We start from the raw sequence: 23387 nt of genomic DNA, 5'->3' as shown, positions 1-23387 counted from the left end.
TTTTCTAAGCATAGCTAAATGCCCTGGTCCCAACATCATCCCTGCCTGACTTCTGCTGATCTTGGACCAGTGATGTGTCCTCAGAGGACTGGGTTCTCCTCTTGTCCTGCACTGGCCATGAAGGCAAAGTGGCCTCACTGCTCATCCTGTGTCTCCACCGGCAAGGGCTTGTTAGAAATGCAGTCTCAGGCTCTCAGGACGCCTGAGCCCCAGCCCTCACTTTAATTGGACCCATGATGGGGGTGTCTGCACTGGAGGTGAGATCTGCATAGACGCTTTCCCCCCATCAGCTCCCAGAAGCCTCTGTCTCCCCACGGCTGCACCCACCCTCCATCCCGCCAACCCTGTACAACCATCAGTTTGCCCACAGGCCCCTCCTCCAGGAAGTCCGCCCCACCCCAGCCCGGCCCCTTTCGGGGCCAGGGCTCACAGTCCCTGGCCCCTGGGGTGGCTTATGCATCTCTAGCGACACAGCAGGCCTGTGGTGAGTGATTGTCGGGGTGAGTTCCGAAGCCCTGGTGACTGGCCCTTGCCTTCCTTACATGACACGGGCTTCCACGTCCCAGGTGCTCAGGACGTGTGCGTGGAACAAACTCATGATGATTAACGAGTGGACAGGGCCGTGAATAGATGTCACTGTCCTATCCGTAAAGACGCCAAACAAGGAGGAAAGGAGTGCATTTCCACATGTGCCCCGCAAGGGGCGTGCGTTTCCTGTGCATGTGTCAGGCCCGCTTCCGCCCACCTCACAGACAATCCTCTTCCATCAGCTCGTCCTCCTCTGTCCTCCGTCATCCTGGGAGGCCATAGCCTCATCTGCCCACATCACTGAGCTGGAGTCCTGCGTGGAGCCGAAGCAGGGCCAGGTGCGGTGCACCTTGCATCCCTGGGGCAAGGGACCACAGAGGCATCAGGACCTGTCACAGTGTGGCAGGGCGCAGGGTGGGGCGAAGAAGTGCCCTGTGACCCCCTCCCCATCTGCCTGTGATTGGATTCGAACCCACACTCACTACACACATCACATGTCAGCAGATCTGTAGGAAATGGTATTTTCTGGAACCAAACTGTAGCTTTGCAAAGGGCTTTTCTCATATCTGGAGACAATGGTTTAGGGGTGGCCTCTGTTCTGACCTGACCTGACACTTGGGCACCGGGTGGGCCCCTGACAGCCAGGTGTAGCCCTCCTCCCCCACCCAGGTGTGCTTAGAGGGCTGAGGGGTCAGACTGGGAAGTACTGCATGCGGGGGGCCTTCCAGATACCTCTGTGGATAAGCCTGCTGGCATTTTCCTAACTAAAGTCATAATCAAATGAATTTCAACCCTACCCCCACCCCTACCTCAAAAGAGGTCACCTGCTGGGTGGGAGGGGGGTGGGGGGGCGGAAGTGGGTACTGAGGGTTCATTTGGTAAATGGTCTAGCAATTGGTTCTTCCCCAGGCACTGGGTACTGGTTACCCCCTTGGGCCCAATATCAGTGCCCCCTAATCCTATTTGGTTGTTAGCATCTGAAGAACATGCAAAAGCCAGTGCCCACCTGAGACCCCCATTCAGCAGCTCTGGGGCATGGCCAGGACCTGGTATATTCTAAGCATCCCAGATGCTGTGAACTGACACACACCATCACCAACCTGTGCTCTTGTATTTCCAGAATCCGGTGGGAAGAGGCTAAGGGAAGAGGGGACTGAGGCCCAGAGAGGTTAAGTCGCTCACCAGACCTCACACAGCTTAACTAGTTCCTGAGCCAGGACTGGCCCCTGAGAGGCAGGACCCTCACCCAGCTGCCTGAGGTGGGCTCCCTCTGCTGCTTTCTCTCCCTTTTCCCACCGTTGACATCTGGGGACACCTTTGGGTCTGGTGCAGACCCTCTATCTTAGAGCTTTCTGAGTCACAAGCTGGAAGCTTAGCTCCACCAAGACCAAGGATCCCAGCCTGGCTCTTCAGCATCCATTTGGGGGAGGGCTGGCTTTTTCAGTGCCATGGGGGGAGGGGCAAAACAAGTGCTGCTTCCACTTCCCAGGCCTTTGATTAAACTTAGGGATTGAAGATTTAGAAAAAATAAGCTTCCATTTGCAGTCTTTTCCAGCCCATCCTAAACAGTGTTGCAAAGTGACTTGTGGAAATTCACTGCTAACCTGCCTTTTTGCTGGCTCTCCATCACCTACAGGACCACGTGCTGACTCTCGGCTGAAAGTCCACTGCCCTCCTCTGGGCCTTTGTGCTCAGTGCACTAATACATTTCACAAACCTTTGGGCCCCCAAGCCAGTCTACAAATTATTTCCCCAGGATCCCCCTCTCACCCCATTTCTCAGGTTTTAGAAAACTTAACTCTCCAGAAGCATTCCTCGGTCCTTGCTCTTTCAGTGACCCTATAAAAGGCAACCGTCTCCCCCAAACATCCTGCTCTGGACAGCTGCCCCTGACCCAAATTCCTAGAGTATTCTTTACTTTGTCTGTTCCTGCCCCCGGGCCTTTGCACTTGCTGTGGTTCAATCTTCCTCACCTTCTCCTAAACAGCTCCTTCTACAGTCTCATCCTCACCCGGTGAGACACTTCCATCACCTGTTTCACCTTCTTCCAGGGCACATCAGCATCTGAAATCATCTTGACTTTTTCGTGCATGTGCATGTTATCTGCCTTGCTCTGTGTAAATGTAGGCTCCAAACACAAGACTTCGTCTGTCCTGCTCAGAGCTGTCTTCCCAGTCCCTAGCACAGAGCAAGCACACAGGGGTCTCACTCAGTGTCAGTGCAATAAACTAACGTCTGTTGGCAATTATTTGTGGTCACGGTGTGCAAGATACACTTTCTGCCCCTGGCCATCTCCCCTTGGGCTTGCTGTCCAGCCCACATTTGGCCTCTTCTCACTGTCTGGACCAACACCTGCCTGTCACCTCCTCAGGTGAGCCCTTCTTTTCACTGACTCAGCAGTAAGAGCTTTCAGAGATGGGGCTTTAGACATTGGCTTCACTAGTGAACCCCAAGTGCTCAAAAAATAGATAAAGCTGATATGAGACCCTGCCCCTCTTCAAGGTCCAGGAGGCCAAGCTATGTGGTCCAGGGGTGAAGGTCAGCAGCGTCTTTGCCTGGTGTAAGGGTGGACTATTTGTTTTGAGGATGGGCCATTTTGAAAAGCAAAACTGTCATGTTTGCAATAACACTGAGTCACAAAACTTTATGCATTACTCTGCAAAATAATCGTAAGCGAGGGAAGGGATCATAAAACTATGACCCATGGGTCAAATCTGGCCAGCCACCTGCCTTTCTGTGGCTCAGGAGCTAAGAATTGGTTTCATGGTTTTAAATGGTCACAGTTTACATGGCTATATAAGCCCCTAGGTAATATTCTTGAATTTTTCCTCTTGACCTGTAAGCCTGAAATATTTACGTTCAGGTTCTTGAATGAATGTTCGCTCATCTCAGGCTGAGAGGAAGTGTTATCTTCCCAAAATCTTACCAACCAACAAGTGGATGCTGTGTACTGCTGTCCAGAAGGTCAAAACTGCTCAGGAGAGCTGGGTGTGTGGATAACATACTTTGACTAGGAGAGACATTGTTAACACCATAAGGAGAGGCTGGTCAAGGAGAAGACTGTCCATCTTGGGACAGAACAAGCTGTCCAGATCAGAAAGTAGGTTCAAGAGTTTCCATTGTGCCTCAGTGGTAATAAACCCGACTAGGGAGTTCCCGTTGTGGCGCAGTGGTTAAAGAATCCGACTAGGAACCATGAGGTTGCGGGTTCGATCCCTGCCCTTGCTCAGTGGGTTAACGATCCGGCGTTGCTGTGAGCTGTGGTGTAGGTTGCAGACGCGGCTTGGATCCTGCATTGCTGTGGCTCTGGTGTAGGCCGGTGGCTGCAGCTCCGATTCGACCCCTAGCCTGGAAACCTCCATATGCCACGGGAGCGGCCCAAGAAATAGCTAAAAAGACGAAACAAACAAACAAACAAACAAAAACCCACTAGTATCCATGAGGACTCGGATTCAATCCCTGGCCTCTCTCAGTGGGTTAAGGATCTGGTATTGCTGTGGCTGTGGTGTAGGCTGGCAGCCACAGCTCTGATTTGACTCCTAGCTGGGGAACATCCATATGATCTGCAGGTGCTGCTCCCCTAAAAAAACAAAAAAAAGAAAAGAAAACAAACAAACAAAAAAGCACCATGAGGAGTGTGGGACCTTGTAGGGAATCTGCCACCTAGGAAAGTGCCCAGTCCTATGAATTCGCGGCTGAAAATGCCCCCACGTGACACATTTCTGCTCATTTTCATTCATCCAGCATTAAGAACAGCCCCTGGGGTCTCGTGTGGAAGCACAGGGCCCACATCACCATCCTTTCCATCAGACCAGGGTCTGCGGGTTCCCTGGATCATGCACTTCCATACCAGCATCGGGATGTGGCACTGCAGGCCTGCGCGTGTCCACGTGGGGGCGCCATCGAACCAGGTCTGTGTTCAGTAAATGGACAAAAAATAAAAAACAGCAGTTATCTCCATTGCCCGCTTGGGCTTCATGTAGAGCATGTCTGCATCGCCTGCCTGAATTTGTAATTTTTGCAAATACAATAATAAAAATGCTCTGATGTTTTCCTTATTGAGAAAGAAGGGCCTGGGGGTAAGATTTTAACCATCAGAGAAACAAATCCAGGAGTTAGACATAAGCAGTGTTCCCATGAAGGTAAGGGGGCTCATGGGACTAGTGGCACGTGACTTAGAGGAGGTGGGCACTTGGGGGTCAACACCTCACTGTCTCTGAAAAGAACAGGCTCTTGAGCCCCAGTCACCAGGCATGTGGGACTCTACTGGGGCTGCCAAAAATCCAATGTCTAAACCAAATGATGCCTGGTCTGCAGGAAGAAAGCGTTCCCAGGGCCCTCATTTCACTGGGCAAACAGTATCCTTTCAATAAGAAAACTAGCCCTCTCCTCTGGACCTTTTTGTGACCTGGAAAATATGTAGTAGTGACAATGGCTTTAATTTTCTATAGCTCTTCATCATCTGTCTGGACTTCCACTGTCATATTTCATCTTATCTCCTGAAACACACTTGAGCTCATGTGTGACTGAAGTGCAAGTCCCCAAACTAAATGACTAACTTTTTATCTGGCACAATACTTTCTGCTCCCTGACTATCTTTCAGAGGTTGAGTTAGTTTATTTTAAACATCTTGTACGCCCTCCTTTCAACAACACAGTCTTTCTGAAATCTATGAAGCATAGCCATGCGATGTAAACAGATAAATCTGAGCTGTTTTGAGCCATCACTTTTTAGTACCTTAGGTTTGTTAAACCCTTTCCTCATGCACCTGGTTCTGGGAAGTTCCCCAAGAGCTAAGGCGGGGCCCTCTCTTCGGGGTCCCCATGCATTTTCTGAAATAAAAACAGAGATCACCAACTCCATTTAAACTATATCCTGCTATTAAACTATGACAATCACTGAATCCATGCTGTCATGGCCTTCTATTTCTCCTCCCCAGTTTGAACAAATGTTACCAGTTTCGAGGCTTTTGGAATTATTACCCGATAGTAATTTCACCAGCCCTCTGGGTTTAGAAAACAATACTTGGGGTAAGCCTGTTCTGATCTCCTACTAATCCAAGATAATTGCTTGTGGGTTTCACGGGGAATCCGAGATTCTCAATGCTGGATTCACTAAATGGCTCTAGGAGAAAGACTTTGGGGGGCATTTGGCTTCTACCAGCAAACCTGTTTTCAGCAGAAGTTCTATCGCAAAAGCACCCTTTCCTTCGACAACCTCCAGCCGCCAACTCCCTGTAAAATCAGATGCATTTATTGAGCAAGCCTACAAGACTCTTTCACAGATTCCCCACTTCCTCCTTTCCTCTCTTTCCAGCTCTCCTTCCTTTCCTTCTTTCTTCTGTTGGTGTTATTTTCCAATTGTTTAACAGACATCTGGTAAACCCCTCCAGGGGCCCTGGAGCAGTGGTTTTGGCCGTGTGGAGGATGTGAGTAGGTCTGAGAGGCAAAGGGCATCCCCGGGCTTGGCTTCTTGGTTCCTAGGAGGGATCTTCAACCCCCTGTTGGTCTCACTGAGACCGCTGGTAAAACCCCTAGACGCTATGCCAGTTTGGCTTGAATGCCCTAACCTGCCACTTGGCCATTGGTTCTGAGAATTTACATTAAACTCAGACCTCATAGCCTCAAACTAGGAACACGGAGTGGGCAGGGCTTGCCAACCAGCTGCCCAGACACTGTGCTTTCAGAGCAGGGCCGGACAGGCGGCAAGGCCCAAGCACCAGGCTCACGATGAAGAAGCACAGCTTCCAGGACCATGCGGTCTTTGTGAAAAGGCAAACCCAGCTGTCCCATGGGCCCTGGATTCTCCGGGGCCCAGATGCTTTCACCCTCTGGAGGGGTTGCTTCCACCTCCTTTTTGTAGGAGAATCAAAGGCCATTGCCCAGGTCTCTGTCTGCCAAGTCAATACATGACAGCACATTTTCCGGGGAAACTCAGATTCACAGCTGCCCTCTTTCTTCTTTAGGCCTAGGAATATTTCCACGTCTTTGCATCTCTTCCTAGATGCTTGCTCACTCCCTGGACGATGGGGGGTGGGGTGGGGGAATGTGTCCCCTCATCCCAAAATTGGCTATAAATTCCCCTGGGGTTAGGTGTGGGTCTTTGTAGGTGTCTTCACAGTACAACTTCAAGGACAGCTAAGAAAGCCAAAGGTCACTGCAATGGCAATTGCCGCCCGCTGGGTCGACGGACTGTAGCGCAGAAAACTAATTTTGAACAATAACAACTAAAATCTTAAAGCCAAATCTGTCTTGATGATTTTTCTGTTGGTTTTTTTCTTCTCCTGTTCAAAACCAGCAATTAAACATGTGAAGAGCCACAAAATTTGGTATCACTTTTCTAATATTTTGCAGTAAAAAATATCATCTTCTGTTAATATGATATTCAAAGCTTCTTGCAAACTATAGGAACATATTTAAGGGACCTGAGTTCAATGAAAAAAGTCCACCGCACAGTAAATGGTCACAAGTGAAGAGAAATACTTCTTTGTAACAAAGTATCTTTAGAGTTGATCTTTGGAACTTGGTTGCAAAAGCAGTGCATTAGGGATGACGTGATTTTTCTCCTTTAAAAAATTTTTTTTTCTCTTTTGACTATGCCTGTGGCACATGGAAGTTCCCAGGCCAGGGAATGAACCCGCGCTGCCCCAGAGACATCGTCAGATCCTTAACCCACTGTTATTTTGTTTCATGGGAACTCCGTGATTTTTCTCCTTTAATTCTCATAGGAAACTCATAAGGCAGGAACTATTAGTGATCCCCACTTCATAGAGAAAGAACTAACCTTGGGGAGTTTAAAACTGCCCAAGGTCATGGAAGTAGGGTTCCCAGCAATGTTCATCTCATCATCTGTAAAGTAAAGGACACCCAATGTGCAAGAAATGTCCACGAAGGCCAGGCAGCCCATGCTTCTCGGGCTTGGGCCTGTTACGTATGTTCACTGTTGGGAGTCCAGAAACGCCACCATGAAAAGCCTGCTGACCCAGCAAAACTAAGTTTACCACACATCCTGAGGTCAGGAGGGAGGGCACCTGACAGCAGGGCTTCAAAACAGAGACATCAGGAAAGGCTATTTCCCAGATCTTAGGGCCGGAGTGAGTTTTAAATCAGGTCTTGCCAAGTGGGGAGACACTGGCACCAGGCAGAGATTTTTTTCCCCTTATCAGCTATGGCTCAGAGGGCACAGAAAGGTGAGGGGTGCGAAATGGACCTTGATGAGCTAGTATTAGTTTTGATCAGTAAGCTGTTTAGTCAATGCAGAGTCTTATTCTGCAGGAGCAGAAATTTCCAGGGAGTTACTTTTGCTTGTTGTCAACATTTTTTTAACAGGACACGTCGGTTCCAATTCTCAAGCACTAAAGACAGAAAGGTGACCGCAAACAGATAAAAATGCTGCTCTCAAGGAGCTGTGTCTCTCGCAAGGTGGCCACTGTCCTCACTGGACAGCTGAAAAAACAAAGGCTCAGGGAGGAGGTGACAAGATTCCAGCTCACACAGGGGTGAAAGCTGGCCCCGGGGGTTTGCTTTTGTAGCGAGAATTTGCATTTTGACTCCTGAGTTCCTGACCTCAGGAGACTCAGGGCTCCGTTGGGGGCCCTTCTCTACTTCGGGCCACGGATGTACCCAGAGCAGGGTCTGGGGAGAGAAAAGAAAGTGTGCCTGACGGGAACTTATTCAGAGATGATTCCAGAAAAGCAGTCTGTCACAGTCACCTGAGGGAAATAGTCACCTGAGGGAAATAGTCACCTGCCTGCTCTCCCAAGTTCTTTAAACCTCTGGGAGTTTGATGGGCTTGATTAACCTATAGATCACTGAATTTTCACTCTTTAAGTTATAAAATACCCTGGGGATGTGGTTTATTGAACAACAAAGAACATTGGCTTATATCAAATGATGTCGCTAAGGGCTTTATCTTTAGTTTCAGTCATGAACTTCTCTCTGATTCATAAACTGAAAGGTAGAAACAGAATATTAGAAAACAGAGGCTGGAATTCGAGGCATTCATAAAAACAAACAGAAATGTGTGGGGAAAAAAACTTTTAAAAATGGAGTGACTATTGTTTCTTTTTTCGTTAAACATATACATAGAAATGGTGTCTTTTTTCAGTCCGTTTCTTCACATTTTGGCTTTGTAGTTTGTAGTTGTTGTTGAAGTCCCTACACAGCAGAGCTGTGACTGCCTAGAACACTTTGAGGGCTTTGGCCACCAGGGGGCGCGTTGGACCCACAAATTGACGCAAGGTCCATGGTCTGCTCAGCAGCACGCATTTTGGGGAAAACAGGAGCTTCCTTATAAGAAGGATGAGGATAAATAAAGATAGGGGAAAGTTTGGTCAGATGTGATTGCAGGGAGGTGAGGAGAGGAGAAGATAATTAGAAAGGGCACTCCGAGGTCCCTTGTGCTGAACTCAGCCAGGTGGTGGCTTCCTTCCACACCATCCAGAAGTGAGTTTGTGGCAGAGGCTGAGGAGGGGCATCTCCTGAACATGGCTCCTGAACATGTGGCTTGTGCTGGGCTGCTCCAGGATGGCAGTGACCCCTCTTCCAGGGAACCACCTTTCTGGAGCGTCTGCCTCTTCAGGGCAACTCAAGAGAGACTGCAACTGAGACTCAAGATCCAAAGTCACCAATTTCATTGCCTCTTTTCTGAGTGCAATGGAGAGGCAATATTCAATCAAAGAAGAGATGTGGAGCCAGGTCCAGTGCACTGATGAGCTTGGGCTTGTCACAGCAGGGGTTTGGGGGGTGCTATCACTAGCCCCTGCCTTGAGAGGCAGCCCTAAGGCCCTGCAGAACCCCAGTGCAACTTTGCCAGCTGCTCCCTGTGGGTTCTGCATCTGCTGAGTGTGCCAGGGAAGGAGCAGCTCTCTCTCCCAAGATCCCCTCTCCCTGTATCTCCCATCAGCAACTTCCAGCAGCATCTCTGGGAAGAGCTTCTTAACCCCAGCAGTGGCTGCTCCATCACAGGGGCAGCTAAACCCTGTTGGACACTTTCCATCACTCCAGAAGCAGCTCCATCACAGCCCCTCACAGCCTCCTGTTCAAACTGCTTCCCCTCTGAACTCCTGGTTGATCATCATGACCTCTCCCTGTAGGGACCCCAGCCCAAGGGGGCAGCTGCCTCTGCAGTTGCTGCCTCATGACCCTTTAGGTCCCCCTTTTGCCCTTTCAGTTCTGTATTAATAGGAACAATTCTTTTTGAAAAATGTTGTCTTTTCTAGGGCCGCACCCGCGCCATATAGACGTTCCTAGGCTAAGGGGCTAATTGGAGCTGTAGCCGCCGGCCTACGCCAGAGCCACAGCAACGCAGGATCTGAGCCGCATCTGTGACCTACACTACAGCTCACGGCAACGCCGGATCCTTAACCCACTGAGCGAGGCCAGGGATCAATCCCACAACCTCCTGGTTCCTACTCAGAGGATTCGTTAGCCACTGAGCCACAACGGGAACTCCCAGAACAATCCTTTAATTAAATTCTGCATTACAATAACTGTAGTGGTTTGTTTCTCTGACTGATACGTGTTCTACTGGAGACTGACTGCTCATCCACATTGCAGATAATTTGAGCTCCCAGTGTGAATTGGAGGAAATGTGGATAAAAGCCAGAGCAGAGCTGGAGGTGGGGTGAAGGGCAAAACCCCTGAGGATCAGGGGCAACTTTTTAGGCCTGGCCCACGGAGAGGCCGGGCAGAGGGGAGGAGGCCTCACAGCACAGCCTTCCCTTCAGAGCCTTTGTCTTCCTCCGCGTCAATCTGCTCTCTTCCCCTGGCAGAGCCTCTGGGGGAAGTGACCCTTGGGTCACTATCACCCCAAATATAAACAGCGGATAAGACTTTAATACATCATTCGGAAACGTGCATTGTAAAAATTACCTCCGAACACTGACAACACCACATGCCAGCCAGGATGTGGAGCCACAGGAACTCTCGCCCATTGGTTGGAGCTAATCTTGTCCAGAAACACCCTCACACCTGTTTATGTGACAAGGAATGGGTTTACTACTATATTTCCAATGAACATTTTAAATGTCTCAGTTCGAACTTCCAAAACACGAACTATCAATAGATCAAACCCACACAACTCAAAGCTCTTTTCAGAAATGTAAAGGGATCCAGAGACCACAAAGTTTAAGAATCTCTGATCTAGACCTTGATACTGAGAAAAAGAGTAGGCTTAGATGTTCGGCAGCAATAGGACTGACAGGAGTATTTAAAAATATATATTGGAGTTCCTGTCGTGGCTCAGTGGTTAACGAATCCGACTAGGAACCATGAGGATGCGGGTTCGATCCCTGGCTTTGCTCAGTGGGTTAATGATCCGGCGTTGCTGTGAGCTGTGGTGTAGGTCACAGACGTGGCTCGGATCTGGCGTTGCTGAGGCTGTGGTGTGGGCTGGCGGCTGCAGCTCCGATTAGACCCCTAGCCTGGGAACCTCCATATGCCGCGGGTGTGGCCCTAGAAAAGACAAAAAACAAATAAATAAAAATATATATTCACATGCACATCCCAAGCATGTGTTGTGGGATGGAAATCCTGTGAAACTGGATAGTGATGATCATTATACAACTGCAGATGTGATGTGATAAATTTATTGAGTAATAAAAAATAAATAAATAAAATTAAAATATATATTCACTGATGGAAGGCTGGGCCCAAGTGACACTGTAACATCCAAGCAGCCCAGATCCAGGGAAGCTGGACTTTCAGTCTCCCGACACCCTCTCTTCCTTTCCCATCAAGTGTCATCTGCCAGAGGTTTGGATTTGACTTAATATTTTGAACCCCCAGTTTCAAGTCTCCCCCATTTACCACGGCTTTTGTACAAGTGGAATTCATGAGGCACTAAGAACAAAGTGACCTTGAGAGATGAGCTTTGGAAGGCTGACAATAACCATGCCTTCTATTTCTTTTTTTTTTTTGTCTTTTGTCTTTTTGTTGTTGTTGTTGTCGTTGCTATTTCTTGGGCCGCTCCCGCGGCATATGGAGGCTCCCAGGCTAGGGGTTGAATTGGAGCTGTAGCCACCGGCCTACGCCAGAGCCACAGCAACGCGGGATCCGAGCCGCGTCTGCAACCTACACCACAGCTCACGGCAACGCCAGATCGTTAACCCACTGAGCAAGGGCAGGGACCGAACCTGCAACCTCATGGTTCCTAGTCGGATTCGTTAACCACTGCGCCACGACGGGAACTCGTCTTTTTTAAAATTTCTTCTTTTTTAAAATTCTTTTTTTGGGGCCACACCCATGCCATACGGAAGTTCCCAGGCTAGGGGTCGAATCAGAGCTGAAGCTTCCAGCCTACAACACAGTCACTGCAATGCAGGATCTGAGCTGCATCTGTGACCTACACTGCGGCTCGTGGCAACACTGGATCCTTAAGCCACCGAGGGAGGCCAGGGATCAAACCCATCCTCATGGACACTATGTCAGTCCTTAACCCCCAGAGCCATGACAGGAACTCCTCCTTCTGTTTCTTAGATTTATTTTCCTATGAGGTTTGCCCATCCACAGTGGTCATTTCTCTCTCTTAAAACTTAACAAAAGTTCAGGTGGAACCACATAAAATTGCCATTTTTGTAGGTAGGAAAAAAAAAACCATAGTTAGATCCTGGCCATTTTCACTTTAAGTGACCAAATGAAATAATGTCTTATTTAACCCAGTCCAGAAACAAAATGCATTTTGGCACAACTGAGTAGAGACAGAATAGCTGCCCCAAATTGTTATTCAGACAAGGGCAAGATATCTGAAAACGGCGGGTGGCCCCTGATTTCTCGCCTTCTTTGAGAAACACAGCTGAGTGGTGCACTGCTGCTGTACGTTTGAGCCCATGACAGCCCAGGTCCCCCATCCCCAGGCTGTGCTTCTGAACCATGGGACCACACGGGGATTAACCAGCTGATAGTGTGCCCTGGCACACCTCCTTGTTCCAGTGTAATGTTAGCTTCTGTTTCCAGTGGAGTTCACTGCAGCATCCTCAGGGCCAGCAGAAGGACAATGGCACTCACCAGGGGACTCCCCCATCCCTTCGGCACAGGTCCCACTCCCCAACCCCCAGAGAGTGAAGCAGAAATCTTCCTGCCTTCTCTGGGTGGCTTAACACTACGTTCAAACATCATATAAGGGGATAAAAAAAAAAGAGGGAACCCCTCACACCCACGCTGGTAACCTTGGCATTGGTCATTATTAGAACAGCAAACTGAGTACTATTGATTCCGAGGTTTTGTGGTTTCCCAGCTTGGAGCAGCTAAGTTCCTCTTCCTGCCCCATGACTCATGGCTACACATCCAGCCCTCAATAGTGTATTTAGCGTTTGAACAGCTTTCTGCTTCTTGTCCCATTTCCTTTAGGGCAGATGACCCACAATGCTTTCTTTACCCACAAAAGCAAATATAAAACAAGAAATGCTGCTTTAGAGATAAAGGAATTTGGAAGATTATGCATTTCATTGGGGGAAGGAGGGAGACCAAAGCCCTCTCGGTAGGGGGACTTCTATGAAAAACATCTCAGTTCTAATTTATGTCCCAGCATAATGCACCATTCACTCCCACAGTGTCCTGGAGTGGATGAGAAATTATATGGTAACCTCACTTAGAGGCAGAGTGCCTGCTTAGGAGGGATGGAGGCAGAGGTGTGGGAATGGGGGCAGGACTGACCTCTGTGTGGAGCAGGGAGGAGATTTCTCATGGCCTCTTCCTAAGCCAAGTGCCTTTTAAGACCTTGCTGCTCAAGGCTCGGTCCTGGGCCAGCAGCCCCAGGCCCTGGAGCCTGTCCACCAAACAGAATCTCAACCCCCGCCCGAGCCTGAACCCACAGGCTGAGCCTGAGCCCAAATCCGTGTGCTTATAGACCCCCGTGATCCCAGTGATCCTTCACTGCAGGCAGGGAGCTGCACCTGGGAGAACGGTACCCAGGGCACAGGAACCAGAGCCTCCAGACTTCACCAGCTGGTCGCCAGCCAACATCTCTGAAGCCTCGGATTTGGAGGACATGGGGATGAAAAGCCTTCCCTGGGTGTGGTGCACTTGTGAGTTCCCTCGAAGGGAACTCCCACCTCGAGGCCCCCCTGTGAGCTCCCAGCTCGGGGCCCTAGAAAGCTTTTCAAAAGGGCTTCCTTGGGGCGAGCTGGAACAGGAGTCTCTAGAAATAACACCTCCTGGCCCATTGCTTCCAGCAGAGAAGGATTCAGAAAAAAATGCCCTGTCTTGCCCGTGCTAAGTGCTTTCTGAATGCTAAGACAGCCCCTGAACTTGACCCCACATCCATTCCTTTCTGAAGAACTCTGGTAGGTTTGGAACCCCTCCCTGGGTGCCCTGGGCCATGCCCCTGCTGGCCCAGCTTCAGGAAACAGCAGGAGGAGTTGTGTTTCTGATGCACTAGGGCATCATGCAGTGATGTTATCCACTTGTTTCCTGGGCAGTCTGGTGGAGAGTTGCGGCTGGCCAGACCCTGTGACTGGTCCTTATCTATTCATGCTCAGTAGCACCTTTGAAGGTGACAGGCAGGGCTGAAGACAAGGGTTTGGGTCTGGATCAGGTACAACAATAAATCTTCATGAAACAAGATGAATTTAGAGAAAGCAGCTACAGCAGAAGATGCACAGGACATAGGTGCTGACTGCCAATAAGATACAATCAACTGGAGGACAGACCATAAGCCTACATGTAGCAGTACGGTAGGCGCTCTGTATCCATGGTTCCGCATCCACGGATTCAACAAACCATGGATGGAAACCTACAAGCAAGCCCGTCCACCTGGGTGGATGGACGGATGGGTTCTCTCTCTCTCTCTCTTTTCTTTTTTTTTTTGTCTTTTTTTTTGCCTTTTTTTAGGGCTGCTCCAGTGGCATATGGAGATTTCCAGGGTAGGGGTCTAATCGGAGCTGTAGCCACCGGCCTACGCCAGAGCCATAGCAACTCGGGATCCAAGCCCCATCTGCAACCTACACCACAGCTCACGGCAACACTGGATCCTCAACCCACTGAGCAAGGCCAGGGATCGAACCAGCAATCTCATCGTTCCTAGTCGGATTCATTAACCACTGTGCCACTACAGGAACTCCTGGGTTCTCTTTTTACCCCATCAGAGTAGGCAGGTCCCAGGATTCCAACATAGTTGGCAGTGGCTTGCTATCATATTACAGATTCAAATTCTTCTACACCATCATAAAATTTATTTTATTTTATTTTACTTTTTGACTGCACCTGTGACATGCAGAAGTTCCTGGGCCAGGGACTGAATCCCCACCACAGCAGGTACAATGTTGAATTTTTAACTTCCAAGCCAGGGAACTCCAAAACTTATTTCAACAGTAAGGATGTTGAGTTATCCTAAAGATGGTTAACTTGTGTTTGGTATGATCTCTTTGAGATGGCAGATAAATGCATAAAGTGTGTTTGAGATATTTCCATTAGAATGGTTAAAATAGTTATTCTTTGTTATTCCATGGCAAGGTATTGGACGCAATTGGCAGTGAGGCTGACCCGGCTTTAAATTCTGGCTCTGCCACTTACTAGCTTTGTAAATTTGAGCCAATAACCAAACCTCTCTGAATCTCAATTTCTTATCTATAGAATGGCCTTAATTATACCATGTGTGGAGTGCTGCTGAAGGCAAAGAGTGATAAACTGTTTAGAGCACAAGGTACCCAGCCATGCATCTGGCACATAACAAGAAAGGAAATTAAATTTATGAGATAAAAACAAGAGGATCAGGAGTTTCCCACTGTGGTTCAATAGGTTAAGAATCTGGCATGCCACAGCTATGGTGTAGGTCGCAAGCTGTGGCTTGGATTCAATCCCTAACCTGGGAATTTCCATATGCCATGGGTGTGGCCATTAAAAAAAAAAGAAGAAGAAGAAGAACAGATCTATTAATCTGAAAAGACATTTCAAGACATGGCTGTGTCCACAAATGTATTCTATACCCCTTGAGCAAGGAATGCAGCCAGCATGGGACTGGGGTTAGAAGCCAGCAGCTCATCCTACTCGCTTCATTATAGACTCACTAAGAAGTTTAACTTGAGGCCTGAGGCAGAGTGCCAGCAACTATCTGAGAGAGGCAGGTGCTCTGGCCCAAAGGATATCATGGCCTAAAGCACGATGATGAGTGGGAAGGAAGAGCTGGAAAGAACAATAAATGTGTGTTGAATTCAGAGCAAGAAGAACTGTGGTTTGGCAGATCCTGAGCTGCTGGTTTTTGTGCACTGTGGCTGGGGTGGATGAACATCTCCTGTAAAGGGCCAGGTGGTAAATGTTTTATATTTTGAGTGCTGTATGGTCTCTGTCCCAACTACCCACCTCTGCTCTGGCAGAGCAAGAAAGAAGCCGTAGACAATCTGTAATTGAGTGGGCGTGGCTGTGTCCCAATAAAACTTTATTTACAAGAGCAGGCAGGAGGCAGGATTTGGCCCAGGGACCATGGTTTTCCAACTCCTGCTATAACTGACAGATTTAAAAAATAACCTGGAATCTCACCATCAAGAAACTTCCTAAATACAAGGAATCCAAAGAAAACTATTAAAATCCTGGAATCCCGTCCAAGAAAATTTATAGGAAGAGGTGATTTCTGCCATGAAAAATAAACTCTCTTTCTATTTTAGGAATGACTCCCAGGAAAATCTCTTGGGTGGGGTAATGTTTTCTTTACTCTGGGTTTGAAAATATACTGCGAACAGAATGTGTTCAAAGGTTATTTTATCCAACCAGAGGTGGTGGTTTGGAGAAATGGAAAGCTCAGGAACCAGAAGCTGCCAGGGAACAGAGAGGTTTATATTTGGAGGGAGTGGCCACCATGCAGGGCCCTGTGGGTCACCTGGGTTGGCAGCAATGGCCCAGTGGCTGGAGCTGGGTTTCCCAGGCAGGACACGCACAAGGAGACCTTCTTTCCCTTTGGATGGGAGAGCTGGATGCCCAAGCCATTTCATGGTTCCATGGCTAGCTCATGGAAAATTTACTGGATGCTTGGCACACAGAGAGATTCTCATAAGGAACTCCAAGGGATTTGCTGGGAGGAACTTCTGTCTAAAGGTCAGAGGAGAAAATGGTGCAGTTTCCAGAAGAGCCCAGGGTTACTATGGGCAGACCAAACAGTGGGCTGGGAACACAGATTGTTTTCTGGGAGCTCCGAGAAGGGAGAGTGATTTTTTTTTGTCACCATCATCATCACGCTCGGGACACATATAGCAACTGCTCACTCAGCGGCACGAGCTGTGCATGGGAAAGGTAGTTTCCACCATCCAGTGATATTTCTGGCCCCTTGAAGAGTGGCCAAATGGTGGAAAGGATGTTGGTAGAAAGGATGCGTGAGCATCACAGATCCAATCATATCTGCTCCCCATGTCCTATGACAGATGAGCAGTCCTAGTCCACTCACCACCAAAGAGAAGGAGAGGAGCTTGGGGTTCAGCTGGCTCCCCAACACTGGAGACCCTTCTCCATGAACCCCATCTGGAAACTCCCCATGAGGTTTGCTCCTTCAGAAGGGGGCTCAGAGTCTTGAATCTGCATAGAAACCTCACAAATTTCAGAGGTAAAAATCTGTAGGAGCTGGTGGACCCTGTACATTGTCCTGCTTACTCTCAAGAATAAATAGACAGTTCTGTATTCAAGTTGGGGGGGGGGATCATCTCCATTTCCAAAGTTTAGAGCTACTTCTTGTTTTCACTAAGTTACCCTCTATACTTCAAGGTAGTTAATTCTACAATATATTTTTAACTGGGGCGTAAATATGTTTTGGGTGGTAGAAATTAAAAGATATCTAAACTTGGAGATTTTGACTCCATTTAGATGTCTGCTTCCCACAACAATATGATGGCTTATGACAAGTTATTTCTTAATTCTACTATAAAATGCTATAAAACTGTATTTCTTTTTTGAATCATCCTAGATGTTTCACTAGATGCGTGTTCTACGAGGAAAAAAATTATAACGGCAAAGCTATTTCCTTTTTTATAGTACATTTTTTCTATATCATTTAACTTTCACATGTTTTTTACTCAAAGGAAGGCTGACTTATTCTATGTCCATTATTATCTTATATTCAAAACAGAATCAAAAGATTTAAAAACCTACTACTGAACATGATACGTACCTGTATAATGTATTTTTTGTATATTTTGACTATGAGTCAATTTGAAAGCAGCAATTTAAAACTCACGTGAATGACTAGTATAGTCTAGACAACAACCACAACATAAAAACGGTTTTACAATCAAATTAGTAGTCAAATAACTAACGGCAAGTGGAAAATTGGTCAACGTATTAATTCTTCTATAACCTAATTCAAAATGTGACATTTAAAAATGTAAATCTCTCTTTTCAATGTTAGAGAAGCATTGATGAATATTTCTATGAGTAGGAAAATATTTATTAAAATAGTGGCCACCTATTGGAACTGATCTTATTCTCTTAACCGCCAAGACTTAGAAGAGACATCTGGGCCAGATGGAACCCAAGAGCAATGGAAACTAGAAGGCAAAATACCATCCACCTGTGATGGCCACACAAAGTGGGGAAACCACAGGTCCAATAGCTTCAGCTTTCAAACCTGGAGAGCAAAGCGATGAATCAGTATTTCATGGAGGAAAGTTGACCCTAAAACACTGATTTGAGGAAGAGTAGCTTCTGTGGTAACGGCTGTTTGGCATCTCACTTTAAAAAAAAAAACAAAAAAAAAACCCGAAAAACAAAAAACTGGGTTGGTCTTATAGAATTCCAGCCCCTTTTAAAATGACAAATAGACAAAAGTTAAAATAGTCTATCTCCCCATCTCTTCTCCTTCTTTCTGCTGTCCATTTTCATTCCCAGAATTCTATCCACTCTTCATTGTTCACTTCATGCCTACTTGTACATGACAACATCAAGCCCACAGATGAGTTAATAACTTTACGAATTTCAAGAAGCCTTGTGAAGCAGAATGAGTGAGCTGATGATAACTCAGAACTTCTCTACAAGGCTGAGCTTGGGCTCATGGCCAAGAACCTACCACTCCATAATGTGACACTTCCAGAAACTAGTAAACCAAATTTCAAGAGCAAGCACCAATCATATCAGTAGGAAAAGCATTATATTGGGGGGCAGAAGTCCTATATTCTGATACCACATGTACCCCCTGACAAATTGTATCCCAGGACAATTTATTCGAGTTCCTTGAGGCACATATTCCTCTCCTGTCACATCTAACTTGGTAACTTCTAGAATGAAAATTCTATGATTTTAAGCCTTATTCCTAATGGGGATCTGGATGAACAGTGTTCTACTAAAGTTCCACTGAATTGAGAAGAATACGTGAAGTCCTTTGTGAGGTGATGGAACCTGTCTTGTTAGCAATGATTCTCATTCATTTCCTCTATCACCTACTTCAATAACTAAGTTTGTAACTTGAGATGATTTCTCCCACTAAGTTTTTTTTACCTCTGGACTTGGAGGTAAGAATGTGTGTTCTATAACATGAGGAGTGTTTCTCTGGAATGTCCAATCTCTTTAGCCAAGCAGCAGTATCTCTAGCAGTCACGTGTCTCAGGACTAGAATGTCTGTCCTAATTGCTCAAAGCACATCTGTGCAATCTGCAAATATCTGCCATCACATTTCAGATGGTTGTTTCAAGAAGAGCAGCTATGGCATATGAAACCAAACCCTATTTCTAAATCAAGTTGCAAAAGGAAAATGGATGATTGATGAATATACTCACAACTGAATAGTATTGATTCTCAACCTTCATGTTCATGTCTATAGTAGAAAAAGCAGTAAGTTTTCTTTACGTGTTGGGGGTATTAAGTGAGCTAATGCATGTGCAATAAATGTAAAAGGCTTGAAAAAGCTAAGGTGTCTCTCAGAAATTCCTAATTTTTATCATATAGTGACCCCAAAGCTGAGGACTTAGGCTGCCATGCTCCACATGAAGCCTCAGAAAGTTGTCTGCAAAAAATATATTTACAAATTTAGAAACTGGACTTCATGGTATGTAGCAATAGATTATCCTGTGAAGTAAGTATTATGACTATCTAACAAGTTAATCTCCATTTAACAATGGAGGCTCACAGGGGTTAAGTGACTTGTGATTTGTGACTTGTGACAATGTCAGGAATTTTACCTCCCAACAAGGAAAAGGCCTGGATGAGATGGCTTATAATTGACTAATTCTAACAAATGTCTTAAAATTTAACACCAACCCTCAGACTCTTGAAAAAATTAAAGAAGAGAGAACATTTTCTAACTCATTCTGTGAGACCAACATTACCAAATTTAGGCAAAGACTAAAACAAAAGAAAACTACAGATTAATATCTCTTATGACTACTGGTGAAAAAATCCCCCCAAATACTACTAAACTTAATTACACAGCATATTAAAATGAGCGTACACCTTGGCTAAGTAAGATTTATTCCTAGAATTCAAGGATAGCTTAATACATGAAAATCCATCAATGTAATATAACACATTTACAAAGTAAAGGAGAGGAATCACACAGGATTATCTCAACTGATGCAGAAAAACCACTTGACAAAATTCAACATTCGTTTATGATTTTTAAAAAAAGCTTAACAAACTAGGAATAGCAGGAAAGTACCTTGATAATATAAAAACCATATATGAAAACCTGACAGCTGACATTGTACTCAACAGTGAAAAACTGAAAGCATCTCCTCTAAGACTAGGAACAAGACAAGGATGTCTGCTTTTACCACTTCCAACATATACTGAAAGTTCTATCCAAAGCAATAAGCAAGATAAAGAAGTAAAAGTTATCCATATCATAAAGGAAGAAATAAAATCATTTCTGTCAACAAATGACATAACGTTATCTATAAAACCCAGAAGATTCCCCCACACACAACTGTTAGAACAATTAACTGAATTCACAAAATTGTAAGATACAAGCTCAACACACAAAAAATTGCATTTCTATATACTAGCAATAATCTGTGAAAGAAATTAAGAAACCAATTCCACTTACAATAACATCAAAAATAACCTTAGCCAAGGAGGTGAAAGACTTGTACACTGAAAACTATGAAGCTTTATTTAATTTGCTGAAAAAAAATTAAAGAAGACACAAATAAATGGAAAGACATCCATGTTCATAGACTGGAGGACTCAATACTCTGAAGATATCAATAATACCCAAAGTAATCTACATATTGAATGCCATTCCTATCAAATTCCCAGTAATTTTTTTTTTTTGCAGAAAGAGAAAAATCCACTTTAAAATTCATGTGGAATCATAGAAACCCCAAATAACGTACATTATTTTGGACAAAAGAAAAACAGTAGAGTTAGAGGACTCACACTTTCTAATTTCAAGCTTACTACAAAGCTATAATAATCAAAACAGTGTGGTACTGGCATTAAGGCAAGCATACAGACCAATGTAATAAAAAAGAGACCTCAGAAATAAACCCTTGTATATAGAGTCAAATGATTTTCAGCAAGGGTGCCAAGACCATTCAATTGGGAAAGGACAGTCTTTTCAACAGTGTTCAGAAAACTGGATATCCATATGCAAAAAAGTTGAACCTTTACCTTAAACCATAGACAAAAATGAAGTTGAAATGGATCAAAGATCTAAATGCAGTAAACTCTTAGAAGAAAATGTAGGAGAAAAGCTTCATGTTTTGGATTTGGCAATAATTTCTTTGATATGACACCGCAAACAGTGACAAGAAAAGAAAAGTTAGATAAATTAACAATGAAAAACTTTTGTATATCAAAGGACACCATCCACAGAGGGAAGAGGCAACCATAGAATGCAAGAAATATTTATAAATCACGTATCTGATAAGGAATTAATGTCCAGAAAATATGAGGCACCCTTACAATGAAACAATAAAACCTAATTTTAAAATAGGCATAGGACTTGAACTGACACTTCACATGGAAAAGCACATGCAAACATGTTCAGTGTCAATAATCATTAGGGAAATGCAAATAAAAACTGCACATAGAGATATCACTTTGCACTCACTAGGATAGAAAGAAAAAAAATAAGGAAGGAAGGGAGAGAGGGAGGAAGGAAGAGAGAGAGAAAGAGAGAGAAAACAAATGCTGACAATGATGTGAGAAAATAGAACACTTTTGCACTGCTGATGAGAATGTAAAATGGTGCTGGCATTGTGGGAAGCAGGGAGGATATTCCTCACAAAGTTAAACATAGAAGTACTACATGATCTAGAAACTCCACTTCCAGGTATATACTCATATTAATTGAAAGCGGGAACTTGAACAGATATATACATACCTACGTTCACAGCAACATTATTCACAATAGCTACCATGTAGAAACAACACAAATGTCTCTCAGTGGATGAATTTATAAACAAAATGTGGTCTATACATACAGAGAAATATTATTCAGTCTTTAAAAGGAAAGACATTCTGAAATATGCTACAATATTAATCTTGAAAAATTACAATAAGCCAGACATATATCACATAAATGTATGATTTCACTTATGTTTCCTACAGTAGTCAAATTCATAGAGACATAAAGCAAAAATGATGGTTTCCAAGGCTACAGAATGGAGACTGAGTATGTAACTGGGACAGAGTTTCGGTTTGGGAAGATAAGAAAAATCCAGAGCTGAATGGTGGTGATGGTTGCACACCAATGTGATTGTACATAATGCTGTTGAATTGCACACTTAAAAATGGTTATAATGTTAAATTTTTGTGCTATGTATATTTTACCACGGTAAGAAAATGAGAAAAAAAAGACATGGTGAGTGGAAAGTCTACTGTTCAGAAGTTCGGTCTCCCTTCCCAAAGACGGGGCAACTGAAGAAACCCAGGCTGGTGTATCTCCACGTGACTAAGAGAAGCAGAAATCTCCGTCTCTCGTGTTTTCATCCACTTCATCCAGTTGGATGTCTGCTTTCTCTCGAAGGACTTGTAGACTCTGAACCTAATGTGATGGAGTGAGCACACTGCAGACAGGACTCATTCCATCTGACCTCTGCATCCAGCGAACCTCATAAGTTCAGAGGCTTTTGTCCTCTGATACAGAATGGGCTTTGTGAGAACATCAGCTCAGGTAGACCCTCTGCTGCCTGGTTTGCAGAAATGATGCTTGTGGAGGTAGATTATAACCAGGGCTTGCAATCTCAAGGTACCTAAATCAGTGGGTTGATGGGGTGAGGTGGGGATGGGACGCCTGCAGTGTGCACACCCCACCTTAAGAGAGTGGCCTTGAAGAGGTGGGGTTAACTCTGAGCTCATATCATATTTCCAGATAAGCCCCCCCAATATAATTATGTGAAATAATAGTATCTTTACATGTAGAAACTTAATTTTTTAAATACTGGCCAGTGAAACAAAACCTAGCCATGAGTTGAATGCGGCTCTTGTATTCCAGTTTGCAACGTCTACATGAATGTAATTTATGATGTGCAGCACTTCCATTTCCTAGGGTCCTGGGCATGTGGTGAATAATTAATTCATTTCTCTGTGAAAAGAATGAGTAGGAAGTGGATTTCTGCATATTTGGTATCGCACTGACCTGAGAGTATCACACTAGATGCCATTGTGAGAAGGGTCATCTTTTCTTCTAAGGAAAGGTTCTTAGAAGAGCGTCCAATGGATTTCTGCTTTTAAATTCTTCTCTTCAGTCTTGTCTTGCGACTCACAACCTAGACAGGTGCCTGCTTTCTTTACATAGCGATGGAACCATGCTTGTCCATAGAAACATGGTTTTCCACGGAACCATGCATGTCCACGAGGCTTCCTCGAGCAGCAGGAAGCCACCTTTGACCAACCACACAGCACAGGCTGCAGTTGAACAGGTATCTTTTGGTCCTCTGAGCCAGAAGCTCAGAGAAAGTGAAGCAATGGTTACAACGGCTCCTTTCCGGGCCCTCAGTGCCCCTG

Source organism: Phacochoerus africanus, chromosome 3, assembly GCF_016906955.1.
Source record: "Phacochoerus africanus isolate WHEZ1 chromosome 3, ROS_Pafr_v1, whole genome shotgun sequence".
Lineage (NCBI taxonomy): Eukaryota > Metazoa > Chordata > Mammalia > Artiodactyla > Suidae > Phacochoerus > Phacochoerus africanus.
Note: the sequence above shows the minus strand (reverse complement) of the source record.